Genomic DNA, 17,023 nt, shown 5'->3' on the forward strand with positions numbered 1-17,023 from the left:
ATAACATATTAGTACCCTGCACATTAAAGCAAGAACCCCCATTTGTTGAGTCGAAAGAACAAGCAATTTTGTTTTAGGGCTCATTGCTCATTGTCTTTAGCATGTTAGGACTAAATGCAACATACATAATCCAATTCCTTAACCAAAATATTAACAACATGCTATTTTTTTGACTTTCTTCTTAAACATTGTTACACATACAGATCAACAGTTGAATTCAAAACAATTAAATAATACTTAATTGCCAAAGCTAACATTAAATTGAAGTTTAGAAGCAATCGAGTGAATATAAAAAGAACCTAGAACACATTTACTTAAAATGAAACCTTATAGGAATTGTTACTGAAAAGCTCTTGCATATGTGGTGTTTGGACTGGAAGCTGGTGAAGACTATAGAATGTCCTTGATCCATTTCTAAGTAATAACCAATGAATTTCACAAAGATTAGGATGACATAAATGTCAAATATAGTTGATTCCTGCCTACAAAGGTAACAAATTTATATATTTCGAAGGTAAACCTTAGGGATAGTTACGTAATTTCACATTAATCCCACTTTATGGAAAGAGACTAAATGAGAAGAAAAAGATGAAAGAACTAACCAACCACTTCTTAGGGGTGAGCATAATAGCCGAAAAACCGAACTATAACCAAATTTACCGATATAACCGAACCATTACTGAAAATGGTGGTGCGGTTTTTTATTCTCATTAACCGATTGCTAATGGTTCGGTTTTGGTTACTCTGAGAAACCGAACCATATATAACCGAACCGAACCAATTAGGATACATAAATTTTAAAAATATTTTATATATTATATAATTGGTAATTATCTTATTGAATAAGGAACTAAAGGAAAATAAGGAATTTAAGGTCTTGATATTTGAATGAGATATGCAATTAGCGTATTTAGCACAAAACAATTGAACAAGTCAACAAACACTATCATATCACCGTTGATTCTTCCTCATTATCGGCTATCCCACTACGAAAAGATTTTGATACTCAGTTACGTATGAATGTTTGAATAACATTTTTCATTCTCGCTTAATTGGCTATCACACTCAATACAGAAGGTACTCTCCAATCTCAAGTCTCGATATTTTTTGGATACCGTTGTTCTGATGTTCTCCAATGCATAGTTTGATTAAAAGATTCTATTATCGATCATGCATGATTGTTTGATTAGTTTTTTCTTTTTTGATTAGTGTTTTGTATTCTTGATTAGAGTTATTTTGTTTTCTTCTAAATTTGACGCAAATCGTTGATTCTTGGTGGTGGGGTGGGGGCTATTCCTCTACCCATAAAACAAAGATTCCAAAAATTCCTTTATGAAAAAAATAACAGTTTAATGGACATGCACTGGATCTTGTATATTTTACATCAATGTTAATTTTCACCTAGAGCATATAGACTAACATTTATATTTTGAATTTTCAATTATGAGTATGAGGAATAATTTAGTCATTTGATGTATTAAGTTGGTGGAAACTCAATTCGGGTAAATACCCCGTACTCTCTAAAATTGCACAACATGTTTTGGGAATGCCAATTTCTACCATTGCGAGTGCTTCGGCATTTAGTATCGGGGGTAGGGTTACTGACAAATTTAGAAGCTCTCTTACACCAAACACTATTGAAGCTTTGATATGCACACAAGATTGGCTACGTGCTACACCGACAGACTTGCAAAAGACTCCCATTCATGGCCTACAACTAGAAGAGTTGCTCGTGAATTTGGAGAATTTAGAGATCGGTAATCATTTCTCTATTTAATTAAGCCTATTCAATTAGTTATTTAGTTTATAACTTTTTTTATTCTTAGCTTTTAACAATATTTTAAATGTTGTTTCTTTACAGATTACTTTGCAAATGGAAAAAGGTCTAGTGATGATTCTGCCATGGATGAAGATTGAAGGCTTCGTTTTTAAGTATTTTTTCCTGAGTTTTTTAAGTAAGATGTTGGTTTTGGGATCATTATCGCTTTTTTGAATTTTGTTTTTGCTTTTTATAGCAACGCACTTTCTTATTTTCTTCATTTTTTAGTTTTATAACAGTGTGGTTTGTTTTTTTTTTCTTCACTTTTTATATCAATCCATTTTTAGTTTTGGTATCATTTTTTTTAGTGTAATGGTTAACCGATATTAACCATTAACCAAAACCATTAAACAACTAAAACCGTTAACCATAACCATTACTAACCATAGCCAATGGCTACAAAAAAGCATTAACCGATTGTAATGGTTATGGTTCGGTTTTGACCTATAACCGAACCAAACCAAACCATACACACCCCTACCACTTCTCGTGTCCTTCAAGTCTTTCTTGATTGAGTCTCTTTATAGCAAATACAATGTCAATTCCTGGATTTGATGTAGCAAGTAAATGTTCATCATGGCGGATCCAACCCCAAAGTCAAGTGGGGTGCACCATCGACCGTTGACTATGTAAATTTATATTAAAAAATTAAGACAATCCGATCAATGTAGCATATTAAACTACAAATATAATCAAGCTCCTCTGGTTATATGAATAAGTTAATTAAACTGATTTTCCCAAAATTTTTAACAAAAAGGTTATTTGTATGTGCTTATTTTGAAATGATTTAAGAAGGTTTGAGAGAGAGGTCATGTCTTTTGACTAATTTAACAAGTCTTTTTTTGGGGTTTTAAGATTTGGAGAGAGAGAGAGAGAGAGAGAGAGAGAATGAAATAAGAAAGATTCAATTTTTTTTGGAGTAAATACATCCAAAAAGTTTTGTGGGGACCAAACATAGAGAAAATAACAATTTTATATATATATATATATATATATATATATATATATATATATATATATATATATATATATATATATATATATATTAACATTTCTCTAGTGGGACTTACATCCAAGTGGGGGTCATGCACCCTACTCCTTAATCCCTACATTCGCCATTGTTCATTTAACCAGCCTTTGAATACGGTTACAAAGGCACCTTCTCCTAATACACTGTACAAAGGAAAATTAATTGTGGAATTTTTAATGTTACAAGAAATGAAAAGCTTTTTAAATAGGATGACTACAAGAACTCACCTTCACTTCAAGATGTATGTGATTGAGAACCATAGGAATTTTCCTGCTTGAATTACTATTCCTATTCCTTTATGTAACCCATTGAAATTTATAGTTAAAACAATAAAAATTAAATCCCCCCCCCCCCCCACACACACACATATATACCAAAGAAGGGAGAGAAAGATCTTACGTGGAGGAAGGCGTTGGCAGAATATCGAAACCTAGATAGCAATATCCATCAACGCACCTATATGTTTGTTGTTTTTTATACAATCTATACCAAGAAATTAGAGAGTGAGAAAGATGAAAATCGCAAGTGTTCAAATTCACAAAGATCAATAGGATATTAGTGACAAATGATCCGGAAGACAGAGGATATCGGTGTGTGATGGAGTCAAAAACTCTGCCTGTTACTGCGATGGTGGTGCGTGTGCTTCTTCTCTACCGGTGATAAATAGGGGAGGTGTCTTTGATTAGAGGAGGAGAAAGAGAAAACAAAGAAGCGGTGAGGATGGATTATGCAGAAAACATATGTTTAGTGGAGAACAACTTCAAATTGAAGCCAACTCAAAATCATATACAATTTAAAGCCGCAGATCAATAAAGGCTACTGCTTATAAGACCATAGAGTATGTATGTGAAGAATCTTTAACTTTTTGAGTGTCACGTCAGCTTTCCCTCACTCTCCCTTCCATCATAAAAAATCAGGAAATTGTCACGTTTCACTACCTTTCTATTGCGGGAGTAATCATACACCGATGATAGTCTTGATTTTCTAAATAACATAAATGATCTCTTTTTTGAATTTCAAATTAGGGAGGATATGGTGGTTGAATCACCGGAGAATATTACCTGACTTGTGCGGCCATAGAAATGTTTTACTTTTGGTTCCAAAGGGAATGGCCCGACTTGATCGCACTACATCCACTAGAGTTTTATGCTGTGCTATCTATTTAATGGTTTTACTATGATGTTTGAGAATACTTTATATTCTGGTTATCTTTTGAACAAATGAATGAATGGGTTACAAAATTTTTACTTAGTATTTTTGGGACGTAACAAGTTCGTATCAGAGCCCTGGTTTGAGGGATCCAGACAAACTTTCCGATGTGCCTGAAATCAAACAAAGGATTTATAAAATCTTTTAAAAAAGAAAACGAATTTCTAAAACATTTTTTATAATGAAAAGGGGTGTGATACATGCAATCATCCGAGCTCAAGTAAGTGATTTCCAAAATACCCATAAATGTTGATATGTTATATGTGTTATAGTATGATATGCATGCTAGAAGTAAGAATAAGGATCTGCTATGCTAGAATTCCTGCTTAGGAGAGATGCCTTTTTATGCCTGATATGTGGACTAAGATGTGTGATAATGAGTAGGATAAGGATATTCAGAAATTATGTGTGAGGATTGCCTGATCTTTATGATGCCTTATTGCCAGTCGGTTTTGCTACTCGAATGTTGCTTTCTTTATGCTATGTGTGGCCTATATTGATGTTAATTAACTATTAAGCGAATACGTTAGGTTTCATGCCACAAAGATTAAATAGTTTTAGAATGTTTGATTTGGCTCTATTGCGCAAATCTTGTTTGAGTCCAACTGTTATGGTGCAGGATCTTTCAGTCGAAAGATTGTTTAATTTTTGTTGTATGTGATTATATTCGTAAGATAGTTAGTTGACATTAGTAGAAGTTTCCTTTGCGGATGAGAGCAGTGTAACATAGAGCTCCTAATGGATTAGGAACAGTGTAAGAATGTGCTTGTATGGGAAGTGGGATCCTAGGGGAGCCAAGGAAGTACCTTAATACGTTGTTTAGTGCTAGGACCTATGAGGATAGTCATAGGGAAGTGACTTAGAGAATCCGGTGTAACGCCCGATCTCCAGGTAAAATTTCTTAAAATATAAGTGTTTACTGATTTTGTGAGTTCACCTAGTATGTGGGCATACCTTGGCGACCCTTGGACACAGGGATTTCCCCCTAGTACGTTGGGCGTACTTGAGCCAGCTGCAAACCCTAAATTTTAGGGTTTGGTTCCTATTTAAGCAACATTATGCCCCAATGTTCCCTTATTACCAGCCTCTGTTAGGACATTATTTATGGTTTATACTTTACTTTTGATGAATTTTAGAGTTCTCGGTCTAGGACCGAAAACACCATGTTTTCGGTGGTGTTTGGACCGAAATCACCATGTGATTTCGGTGGGCTTAATGAGGTTTTCGGTTGGGTTTTGGGCTGGGCCTTTGTAACTAGGTCTAGGTATATATAGTATTGTTTTCATCCGTGTAAAGGGTTGATGATTCTAAGAAGCTGATATCGAGTTTTAGAGAGAGAGAGAACCAAGAGTAATCAAGAATCTTATGTACTAAACTATTATTCAATATAGTGTGCATTGAAGATTCGTTAACTGTGTTCTTAATTTGACATAACCGTTTTTGCATTAATCATTGAATTGGGATTCCGCACCAATTTTAGTAATTTCGATTGATACACTAGATCACGGGTTTTACAATTGGTATCAGAGCAAGGATTGGTATCAATCGAATTGGCCTAAACAGTAAACATTTCTTGGATTTGTCTTGGTATTTTTGGTGTTTTTAAGTCCTTTTTGACGAAAAATTGTTGCTGTTGTTCTTCGTGTTCTTCACTTTATTGGAGACTTTGATCGAAATTGGGTTTTTTAAGTTGCCAATTTCGTGTTTCCAGTATTTTTGGACGTTTTCGATCAGGTCTGAACGTTCTCGGTGGCAAGCTTCAAGTTCTTGGTCAGGTTTCTGTGTTCTCGGCTAGGTCAGCTTCAAGTTCTTGGTACTTTTGAGTCTTCGGTCATCGTATTCGGTCAAACATAGTTTTCGGTCAACGATCTCGGTCAAAATAGGGTCTTCGTTCAACGTTCTCGGTCAGCCTTTTCAGTTAAAGGGTTTTCGGTCAACAATTTTTTTGGTTTTCAATGGACTCATACAACACTTCTCTTTCAACAATGCAAAGTGACCTTGATTCAGTGATGGGGACTACAACTTGAGTTCCCCGGTTGCTAACTTCTGATGGATTTCCTGAGTGGAAATTCAAATTTGAGAAGTATGTTAAAATGAAGGATAACAAATTGTGGAGAAGCTTCCTGAAAGGTCCAGTCAAGATCACAACCACTCTGGATAATAAAGCTAAAACTGTGTTTGACAAGCCAATTGAAGATTACACCAATGAGGACTTTGACAAGATTGAAGATGATGAGAAAGCACTGGCTATTCTTACCATGGCTTTGTCTCCTGATATTGCTTAAGGTTTCCGGGAGTATAAATCTGCTAAGGCTCTGTGGGAAGCCCTGATTGAAGTGTATGAAGGGAATGAGGATATGAAGCAAAGAAGACAGGATCTGCTTCGTCTAAGATTCAACATGTTCAATCATGTTCTTCGGGAGACTCTGGAAGTTCAGTTGCAACGTTTTATTACTCTCAACACAGAAATAAGCATTGCTGGAATTGTGTTGTCTCGCTCTGAGATAAATATGAAGCTGCTTAATTCACTTCCCAGGAATTAGAATATGAATGTATCTGTGATTAAGAAGGCAAAGGACCTGAGCAAACTCTCTCTTGCCGAAGTGACGGCTATTATCAAGGCATGTGACATGGATGACAAGCAGAGAGAAATTAATCATGTCAATTCCTACTCAACTGCAAGCTTAGGAGCATCCACTAATAATGCATTTTCAGCTATTTCATCGCATCATGCTCCTCCATCCTTTGTTCTACCAATGGTATCTACCAACTCCTCTGCGTCTAGTTCCACCACCAAATCCATCTTGCAGTCTCCAGCTGCGGCCAAAGGAGTTGAAGAAAACATGGCTCTGATGGCTGGATTCATGAATTGCTACAATGCCTTTGTTGCTGGTGAATTAGTTCCTCCAGTTATGATTGGAGAACTCGATCAAATTCACCCTGAGGATGTTGAAGAGATGGACATATCATGGCAAATTTCTATGGCGGTGTTCAGGGCGAAGAAGTTCACTTAGCGAACTGGAAAAAATAACTGCGGAGTGAATGTAGATAAGAAAGTGGGCTTCAACAAGAGCAAGCTGTGGTGTTACAACTGTCACGAGGCATGCCATTTTGCTCGTGAGTGCACCAAGCCAAGAGTGGAGAATAATGCTGACAGGGTTTTGGTTCCAGCTGGAAACAACAGAGAAGTGCCTCAGAATAATGAGAAAGCTATGTTGGCATAGCAGTTCTCGTGGGAAGATCAGATGCATGCTCTCAATATTGCTGAAGATGGAAGAGCTAATCTTGCACAGACTGAAGATGGTGAGGATGCTGATCTGGCTGAGGAGAAGATGATGGAGTTGCAGTTTGCTTTCATGGTCTCCACCACTCCTACCACCAAAGAGGTTAGTGAAGTTTCATGCTCTAAATCTTACGTAAATAAAGTTAATAAATATCGTGAGCATAATGAGTTATTAGTTAGAGAGGTTTTCGATCTTAAAAATGAAATCTATGAAATTAAGAAAGTAAACAAGCCTCTTAAAGAAAAACTAGATGCTCAAAATAAAGATTTAATTAGGATTAGGGAGGAATATAGCACCAAATGTGTTCATCATCGTTATGCTAAAGAGGAAATTGCCAAATTAACTGTCGAACTTGATGCGTTAAAAGCTAAATTTCAAGATGTTGAATTTAACTTTAAGAAATTTGATGTGTCAAATGAGATAGTTGAATTGATGATAGAGAAACAATTGAAATGGAAAGATAACCAGAAAAATGGATTAAGGTATCATAGTGTTCCACCTCCTTTTCATGATAATTATGTTTCTACCTCTGAGACAATAGAAATAGAAAGACCTGCTCAATATGGCCAACACCCTGTATCAAATTTAGTTAAGACTGAACAACCTGGCTCCACTAAAAGTGTTGAGGTGAACGATACTGACGTCTCTACCTCATGTGCAGATCAAGTATTAGTGGAAGATGAGGGCAAGGACTTTAATAATTCTAGCTCTGTTGAAAACATTTCAAAGACTAACGTTTCTTTTTCTTCGGTTTCAAATAATTATGTGAACAAAGATATTAAAACTGCTGTTTTGGATTCTTTTGAAAATTGTGGTGATTTTGCTTTTAATTCAAATTCAAACGGTCCTGTTTTTGAAAAATTTAAGCCACGTAAAGTTGTGAAAGAGTCTGATACATGTAAATGTGCGTGTGGAAATTCTTTGAAACAAGACTCTTTTGGACCAGGACCAAGCTCAAATAACACTTTCTTGAAAAGACAAACTTGTTTTAATTGTGGGACTCTAGGTCACATTGCTAGAAACTGTCCACATCATTCACATGCTCCCTTCTTTGAATTCGGATGGACGAATGTGCCAAAGGGGAGATCTTCCGAAAGAAATCCTTCGAGGTCACATCCCTATAATAACAATTAGAATGATGACAAGGCCAAAAATCAGGCCTTTAAGGACAAACCGAAAACTAACTCGAGAGATGACTCAACCTAACCAAATCAGGTGAGATCAAAGTCATCTCAAGGGTCGTCCTCTAGCTCACACTCAAAATACAGGCCTAAATCAAAAGGTAGTACCGTCCCAAAAGCAAGTGAAAAAGGTCCCATTCGGTCCAACAAGAAAGTACACAAACCAAATTACCAACAGGTACCCAAAGTTCTTTCTTCTAAATCATCAACTGGTCCAAAAAGGTCTTCAAATTCTTTGAAATCATTATTCGATAAACAAGATATGGTATGGGAAAGAGTATCCCAAGTTGATTGTAATAGTAAATCCAGTTTCAAGATGGACTGGGTTTCCAAAACTAATTAATCCCGCAACATGTGCAGGAACAGCTATGGAGGAATATCATCAGACCTTGGTATGTTGATAGTGGTTGTTTCAGGCACATGACAGGAGACATATCACAACTGCACGACATTCAAAAAATTAATGGTGGTTATGTCTACTTTGCGGGAGGTGAAAAAGGAAAGATCATTCAAATGGGGACCGTTACAAATGGTGTGTTGAACTTTGAAAACTTCAACTTTGTTCCTGAATTGAAACATAGTTTGCTGAGTGTCTCTCAAATCTGCGATAGAGACTTTTCAACTCATTTCACCAAGAAGGAGTGCTTAATTCTAAAGCCTGGTATCGTCATACCAAAAGAATGGATCTTGGTGAGATCAGAAAGTCAAAACAACGCCTACATCATTGACATGAATAACAACATCCCAGAGAACGTTACTTGCCTGTACTCCAAGACTTCTGACAGAATGTTATACTCTGGCATCGTCGCCTAGGTCACGCAAATGCAAATAATCTAAATCTTCTTGCCAAAAATGATCTTGTTTGAGGGTTGCCTATTAAAGATTTTGTCACCTTCGAGAAGTGTGTGGCCTATACATAGGGAAAGCATCATCAAAAATTGCACAAGCCAAAGATGGTCAAATCAATTGACACACTTCTTCAATTGTTTCATATGGATCTCTTTGGACCAGTCAATGTTCTTAGAATCAACAAAAGCTCGTACTTCTAGTTATAATAGATGATTACTCACGTTTTACCTGGGTATTCTTTCTAAAGAATAAGAGTGAGACAACTGAGCTGATCAAGAGGTTCATCGTCCTGATTGAAAATCAGACCAATGAGAAGGTGAAAGGCATCCGGTGTGACAATGGGACAGAATTCAAGAATGCTATTCTGGATCATTTTTGTGCTGAAAAGGGGATAAAGCGCCAATACAGTTCTACTCGCACACCTCAACAAAACGGTGTTGCTGAGAGAAGGAATAGAACCCTAATTGACGCTGCTAGAACAATGTTGTGTGACTCAAAATTACCGGTGTTCTTCTGGGCTGAGGATATCAATACGGCATGTTATGTTCAGAACTGGGTTCTAATCAACAAACATCAGATGAAGACTCCGTATGAAATCCTCTACGGTCACAAACCAACTGTTGCTTATTTCCGCACTTTTGAATGCCCATGCACTCTTCTTCATCTCAAAGCCACTCCAAAGTTCAATTCAAAGGCTGATGACTGCTACTTCGTCGGGTATGCTGGACGTACTGCTTATCTGGTCTACAATAAAGCTACCAAGCAGATCGTGGACTCCTTTGATGTCCGCTGGCTAGAAGAAAACGAGACAGATGCTCGAGTTGGCCCTTATTGGTTATTTGATTATGATGAATTGTTTAAACCAATTTATGTGTTTTCTGATAATGTTTCAGGTACCCGTCTAAAATCGTGTGGATCAAGTAGGGATGATGAAAAAGAAGTAATCATTACTGAGCCTATCAAGCCATTGATACTGCAGGATGAGATTACAAGCTTGAATGGTGGCACTCCGGAACCTCAACCAGTTAATGACGACACACCTGCTGAATCTTCAAAAAAAGCTAACGATTCACTAGTCCTGGAAGAAAATGCCGCTTCTATTGAAAATGTCACCTCTGACTCTGCAGAAACCTTTGATTCTACTTTTATGGGTTTTCTCTTTTTCTAAGAGAATTCCTGATGAGTATGTGGCAAGTACTTCGTACGACTTCCGATCATCTGATAGAAGTGATTCAGCCACATGCAGGATAGAGAACATCACGAATCTTCCAGTCTCTTCACAAGCGGTGGATCATGAAATTTCTTCAAGGGTTCAGCGCAACCATCCCATCAAAAATGTTATAGGTTCCCTGGCGGATGGAGTCAAAACCAGAAGCCAGAGCGGATATGTTAACGAATGTCTATATTCGTGCTTCATATCCCAAATCGAGCCAAAGAATGTTGAGATGGTTGTTAATGAACCAAGTTGGGTGGATGCAATACATGAAGAGCTGAATCAATTTGAGAAGTTGAAGGTTTGGCAACTGGTAGAACTTTCTGAAGGAAAGAAGTCCCTTGACACAAGATGGGTTTTTCGCAATAAGTAAGATGATAGCAGGGTGATTGTGCGAAACAAGGCGCGTTTGGTTGTTCGTGGTTTCGGGCAGATAGAAGGTCTTGATTACACAGAAGTATATGCTCCCGTATCTCGTCTAGAAGTGATTCGTATCTTCCTAGCATATGCCTCCTACATGGGATTTACTGTATATCAGATGGATATTAAAACTGCCTTCTTGTACGGAGAAATAAAAGAGGAAATCTACGTTGATCAACCTCAAGGTTTTGTCAACTCAAAATTTCCAAATCATGTGTACAAGCTGGACAAGGCACTTTATGGTCTTCATCAAGCCCCTCGAGCTTGGTATGCCACTTTGACAGAGCATCTTTTAATTCATGGGTACACAAGATGCACGATCGATCAGACGTTGTTCATTAAAAGAGTGAAGAAGGACCTTATTGTTGTTCAAATCTATGTGGATGATATTGTTTTTGGGTCAACAAATGATGAATCATGCAAAGATTTTGAAAAGGTCGTGAAGATGAGGTTTGAGTTGAGTTCTCTAGGCGAAATGGCGATGTTTCTAGGATTGCAAGTGCGTCAGGATTCTTTGGTCATTCTACTGCATCAAGGCAAATATGTTGGTGACGTGCTGGAGAAATTTGGGTTCAAGGATGCTAAAATTGCTCTAACACCCATGGCTGAACAACCACTATTGACATCAGATCCGGATGGAGAATCGATTGATCAAACTCTATATCGATCCATGATTGGTTCTTTGATGTATCTAACTGCTAGCGGACCAGATATACTCTTTGTAGTCTGTCAATGCGCGCCATCAGGCTAATCCTAAACTTTCTCATTTAATTGTTGTAAAATGAATTTTTAGGTACCTTAAAGGGAGACCTAAATTGGGTCTCTGGTATCCTAAAAATCGTGAATTTGATCTTTATGCTTTTACTGACAGCAATTATGGAGGTTGTGACATTGACAGTAAATCTACAAGTGCTGGTTGTCAATTCTTGGGAGACATGCTGATTTCGTGGCAGTGCAAGAAACAACAAACTATGTCCACTTCAACAACTGAGGCTGAATACGTTGCTGCATCCGCTTGCTGTTCTCAAGTCATTTGGATGCAATATCAACTGTAAGATTATGGTTTGAATTTTCTTGACACGCCTATCTTCTGTGATAATGTTTTTGTCATTCAAATTGTTAAAAATTCAGTTCAGCATTCTAAAACCAAACACATAGATATTAAAGTTCATTTTATACGAGACTGTTTTGAGAGTAAACTCATTCATTTGAAACAAATCCACATTGATAATAATGTGGCCGATTTGTTTACAAAACCTTTTGGAAAAGCTCGTTTTAATGTGCTTGTGAGTTTTCTTAAAATGATTCGTTTTGAAGACTAAAAGTTTTTTTTTGTTTTGTACTTTGTGTATTTTATTTTTGTTTTTGTTAAATTTGTTCATATTTTCCCTCTATGCACAAATTTAGGGGGATAATTAAAACCAAACAAAAATAATAAAATTCAAAAATCCAAAAATATATTTATTTCTGTTTTTTTTTCTTTTTCAGAAAAATCAAAAAAAAATCCAAAAATATTTTTACTTTTTTGAACGTATTTTAATTTTATTTACATTCTTAGTTATTTTTATTGTGTGATAAGTTTATTTTATTTTTATTTTTATCTCAAAAATTTCATTTGTCTTAAAACGTGAATTCAAAAGAAGAAGAGACTCAAGGAGACTGTGTCGGAATTTTCTGTGCGAAAAGTGATCTTGAAAGGAATTGACGGAATTACGCTTCACACTACTTTCACAAGGAATTGAAGGCATGAAACCATAGAAATTGTCTATTAGGCAGCTTCTCTCTAAGAACTGTCGTATTTACAGAATTGAAGGCATTAAACTGTACAAACTGTCAGTTAGGCAGTATCTTTCCAAGAACTGTCGTATTTAAGGAATTGAAAGTTTGAAACTGTACAGATTGTCAAAATTGGTCTTGTCAGTTATCTTTACCTAAGAACTGTCACGACACCAAGGCGATTCACCCAACCGGGAAACAGATATCGCTGAACATCCCGCCCAGGGTCTTGACATTCTTTTTGTCATGCAAAACTGTGGAGACTCAAATGTATTCTCGGATACATTCTTCGCAGGTCAGGAATTAATGGTTATTGGCACTAGGGTGATGCACCTCGCAAGGCACGATTATCGCTGAATGTCGCGCCAAAGAGCCTTCACTTTGTGTCATGCTAAACTGTGAATATGTCTTCCGATATTTTGTCACAGGATGGTTTTGTGAGTTATACCTAATTAACTCTCACTGGTACTAGAATGGTACAATCAGCTGAGATTCAGAAACCATTGAACGTCTCGCCAAGGGCCAAGTTAACTTGTTAACTTGAAAAATTGTATTGAGATCTTTGATCGAGGATATGCAGGGGCTAACATCAAAAATAGCCACGAGTAGTTCTCCGATACTCAACAAATCGCAGTGCGTTCCTCCGTGTTCACACAGATACTACGAGCAGTCTCTGTTTGAGCCAAGGCTGGGTCCTTGAACAACTGTGGTGAGAAGGGTCTTTATGACTCTATGATCCACAGGGACTTTTAGTGATGGTTACTTTTCAAAACGCATCTGTGATCGATGAAGAATATTCATTCGAAGGAACAAGAAGTGAAGATTGTTTTTCAACATACAACCTTTCAACCCCAGAAGCAAGGTGAAGCTGTATTTGAAGTTATGTGTCAAATTGCATTGAAGCCTCCTTAATCAATTTGCTGCTATCTATGAACTTGCTGAAGTGATCCAGAAGAATCGGTCTCTCCGTAATTATCTCTGAAGTTTATCAAAGCTAAAAGTGCTAATTTACAAGAACTTATACAAGAAGTCTCTATACCCAATGTGCGTTCAAAGTCAAATTTTAAAGGAAGTCCAACTATTCAAGATGAAGTCATTCATGCAGAAATTCATATGTTCATCTTGAACTTGTGAAGAAATCGAAGATAAAAGTTGAAGGTCAAGAACAAAGAGAAGATTGAAAAGAAAAGAAAGCTATAAACCAAGGGCGAGATTGTTAGGACATGATTTATGGTTTATACTTTACTTTTAATGACTTTTAGAGTTCTCGGTCTAGGACCAAAAACACCATGTTTTCGGTGGTGTTTGGACCGAAATCACCATGTGATTTCGGTGGGCTTAATGAGGTTTTCGGTGGGGTTTTGGGCTGGGCCTTTGTAAATAGGTTTAGGTATATATAGTATTGTTTTCAGCCGTGTAAAGGGTTGATGATTCTTCGAAGCTGATATCTAGTTTTAGAGAGAGAAAGAACCAAGAGTAATCAAGAATCTTATATACTAGACTATTATTCAATATAGTGTGCATTGAAGATTCGTTAACTGTGTTCTTAATTTGACATAACCGTTTTTGCATTAATCATTGAATTGGGATTCCGCATCAATTCTGTGATTTCGATTGATACACTAGATCACGGGTTTTACAGCCTCCATTGTCCTCAAAAGCATTACCTCGAAACCCTAATCCATTTTTAGAGCGATTGATCCTTATGTGTGTTTTTAGTGCATCTTGAAGAAGAAGAAGAAGCTTGGTGAAGGAGAATTGACCAAGTTGGAGCTTGTAGATCCAGGTTTTATTCATCATTTGTAGCTTCGTGGAGGTATAAAGTCTTGACATTGGTTATTCTAGGCTTATATATAGGAGTAGTTGAGATTTGAGCATATTTTGGTCCCATGAATGAGGTCTTGTGAGTAAATACTACTACAGAAGCTTTGAGTTGTTTCTTTTGATGTTTCTGAGGTTTCTAGTTCATAAAGTTTGCATCTTAATGGTTGTAAATCAACGGTGCATGAGTTAATGGTCATTTGATGGAAGTAGAATGCTAAATCTATGGTTTGGACCTCTTGAAGCCATGCAAAGGCTTAAAGCTCCTGACTTTATGGATTAAGACCTTGTTTAGAAGTAGATATGAGGTTTGGACGCTAAGGTATTAAGGGATTAAGTCACGAGAGTGAGAAAAAGTCACCGACCAGTACGCTACGCGTACTAGGTTTGAGTCCCATCTCTTTCCCAGCTGTTTAGACTTGTACATTGGGCGTAATCTGGTGGTACGCACAACGCACTCACCAGCTGGGTTTTTAGACTTTGAACTAGTTTGGGCCATAAGTTTTGGGCCATTATTGGGCCTTAGGTTTTGGGCCATTGTTGGGCCTTAAGACTTTTGGACTTAGGCCATGGGTTGAGAGGACCATTAAAAGAAGGGGTGAAATGGTCGTTTACCCATTGACATGTTAGAGGGTAGTCTGGTCCATTTGTGGGTTAATACCCTAAGTATTAATTAAGGTTAATTTGGAATGATCTTTGTGAGGAGTCGTAGTAGTAGTAGCCCGGGAATGTGGTTTGTCTATCTTCAGACTGAGGTGGGTTCCTTCACTGTACTCGTGGTTTGAAGGAACCAATGTGGACCCATTAGATTATGTTTGTAGGATGATAATTGTCTTTGTGACACTCATTGTTATGCATGTGTGTGCTTTTTGTCTTTGTTACCCTCGTTGATATGGTTATATACTTAGCTCTATGCGGTGAAATAGACCCGATACAAGTTTAAAGAGACCGAAGGGGGTGAAATAGACCTAGTACCGATTGAAAGAGACCGAAGGGGGTGAAGTAGACCCAGTATCGGTTGAAAGAGACCGGAGGGGGTGAAATAGACCTAGTTTAAGTTTTGACTGTTATGTATATATGGTAGGGGGTATTTTGGGGAAACTCACTAAGCTTTGTGCTTATAGTTTATGTTTGAGGTTTCAGTTACTTCCAGTTCGAAAAGGAAGGGCCTGGCATGATCGCACCGCATCCACCCATGTTTTCTTCACTTTTATGATTTCGGGATTTGTACTATGATGACTATTTTACTATAACATACTTTTGGTTGGCTTGATGTGAATATTTGATGGTTTGGGTTGAATTAAGAATGAAATTTTTACCTATGATTTTTGAGATGTTACATCCGGGATGATTCTTGAGGAAAGTACAAATAGGTCGAGAAGGTAGTATTGGTCCCATACTATTGGAATCACAAGATTCGTACACGAATCGAGGAAAATCATGAGGATTCTAAGAAGCTGATAGAGGGTTGTTGTATGGGTTTCTGGGTAGTGGGTAAAATGTAATAGCATAATGATAAAACTTTGGTTATGAGGCGAAAATTATGTTTTTGTTCAACAGAATGTCAATTACTCAACGGGAAGAATAGTACTCTGAGATTAATGCGGACAACGCAGAACTACACGATTGGATTGTGACTAAGGTTTTATAGACCTTACTAATGGAGTTTCCTAGTATCATTGGACAGATCAATGACAATTTGATTGTCAATTTCGAGGAGCATACTTCAGTTATTTGAACTGTCGATGCGAGTGTAAGGCGAATCAAGAAGGATATTTTGGTATGGAGGCACGCCCGGGGAAGAGGTAGCGGGCACATGATTCATCACTACTGGCAATGGGCGAAGGGTTCAGTGCTGCTAACTTGGGTACTAGAAGTTGGGGGGACTTCGACATCTGTGATAACTGTGGGAGAACCTATAGGTTTACCTGTCACAAGTTCAAATGCTACAACTATGGAGAAAAAGGGCATGTCAGCTGGGATTGTTAGAAGTGTTGGGTTTTGAGCATTCTAACACTCCTATGGTGTACATGCAACCCTAAATACCTTGGATCTATGTTTTCTCTAATATACATGCAAATGCTAATATTCCAAGGTATTACCCTATCTAACATACAATCATAGATACTTGGGTAATAATATAGATAGAATACATACCTTTTGTAGTGTAGCTGGACTCCATGGGGCTTGAGTGTCTAGTGCCTCAAATGTGACACCTCAAATGGCTCACACAACATCAAATGCTCTTGGAATAACTTAGAGAGAAATCCACACTTCAAGAAATCGGCTAGCCATTCTTTTACACACACTAGTCGCCGATTTTGGTGAATAATATGATGCTTATATAGTATGTTACAATTAGGGTTACACCATGTAAACCCTAATTGTCATGACCTTTCATTTCCATGACACATGGGTTAA

Source organism: Lactuca virosa, chromosome 7 (assembly GCF_052849685.1).
Source record: "Lactuca virosa cultivar CGN04683 chromosome 7, Lactuca_virosa_CGN04683_v6, whole genome shotgun sequence".
NCBI lineage: Eukaryota > Viridiplantae > Streptophyta > Magnoliopsida > Asterales > Asteraceae > Lactuca > Lactuca virosa.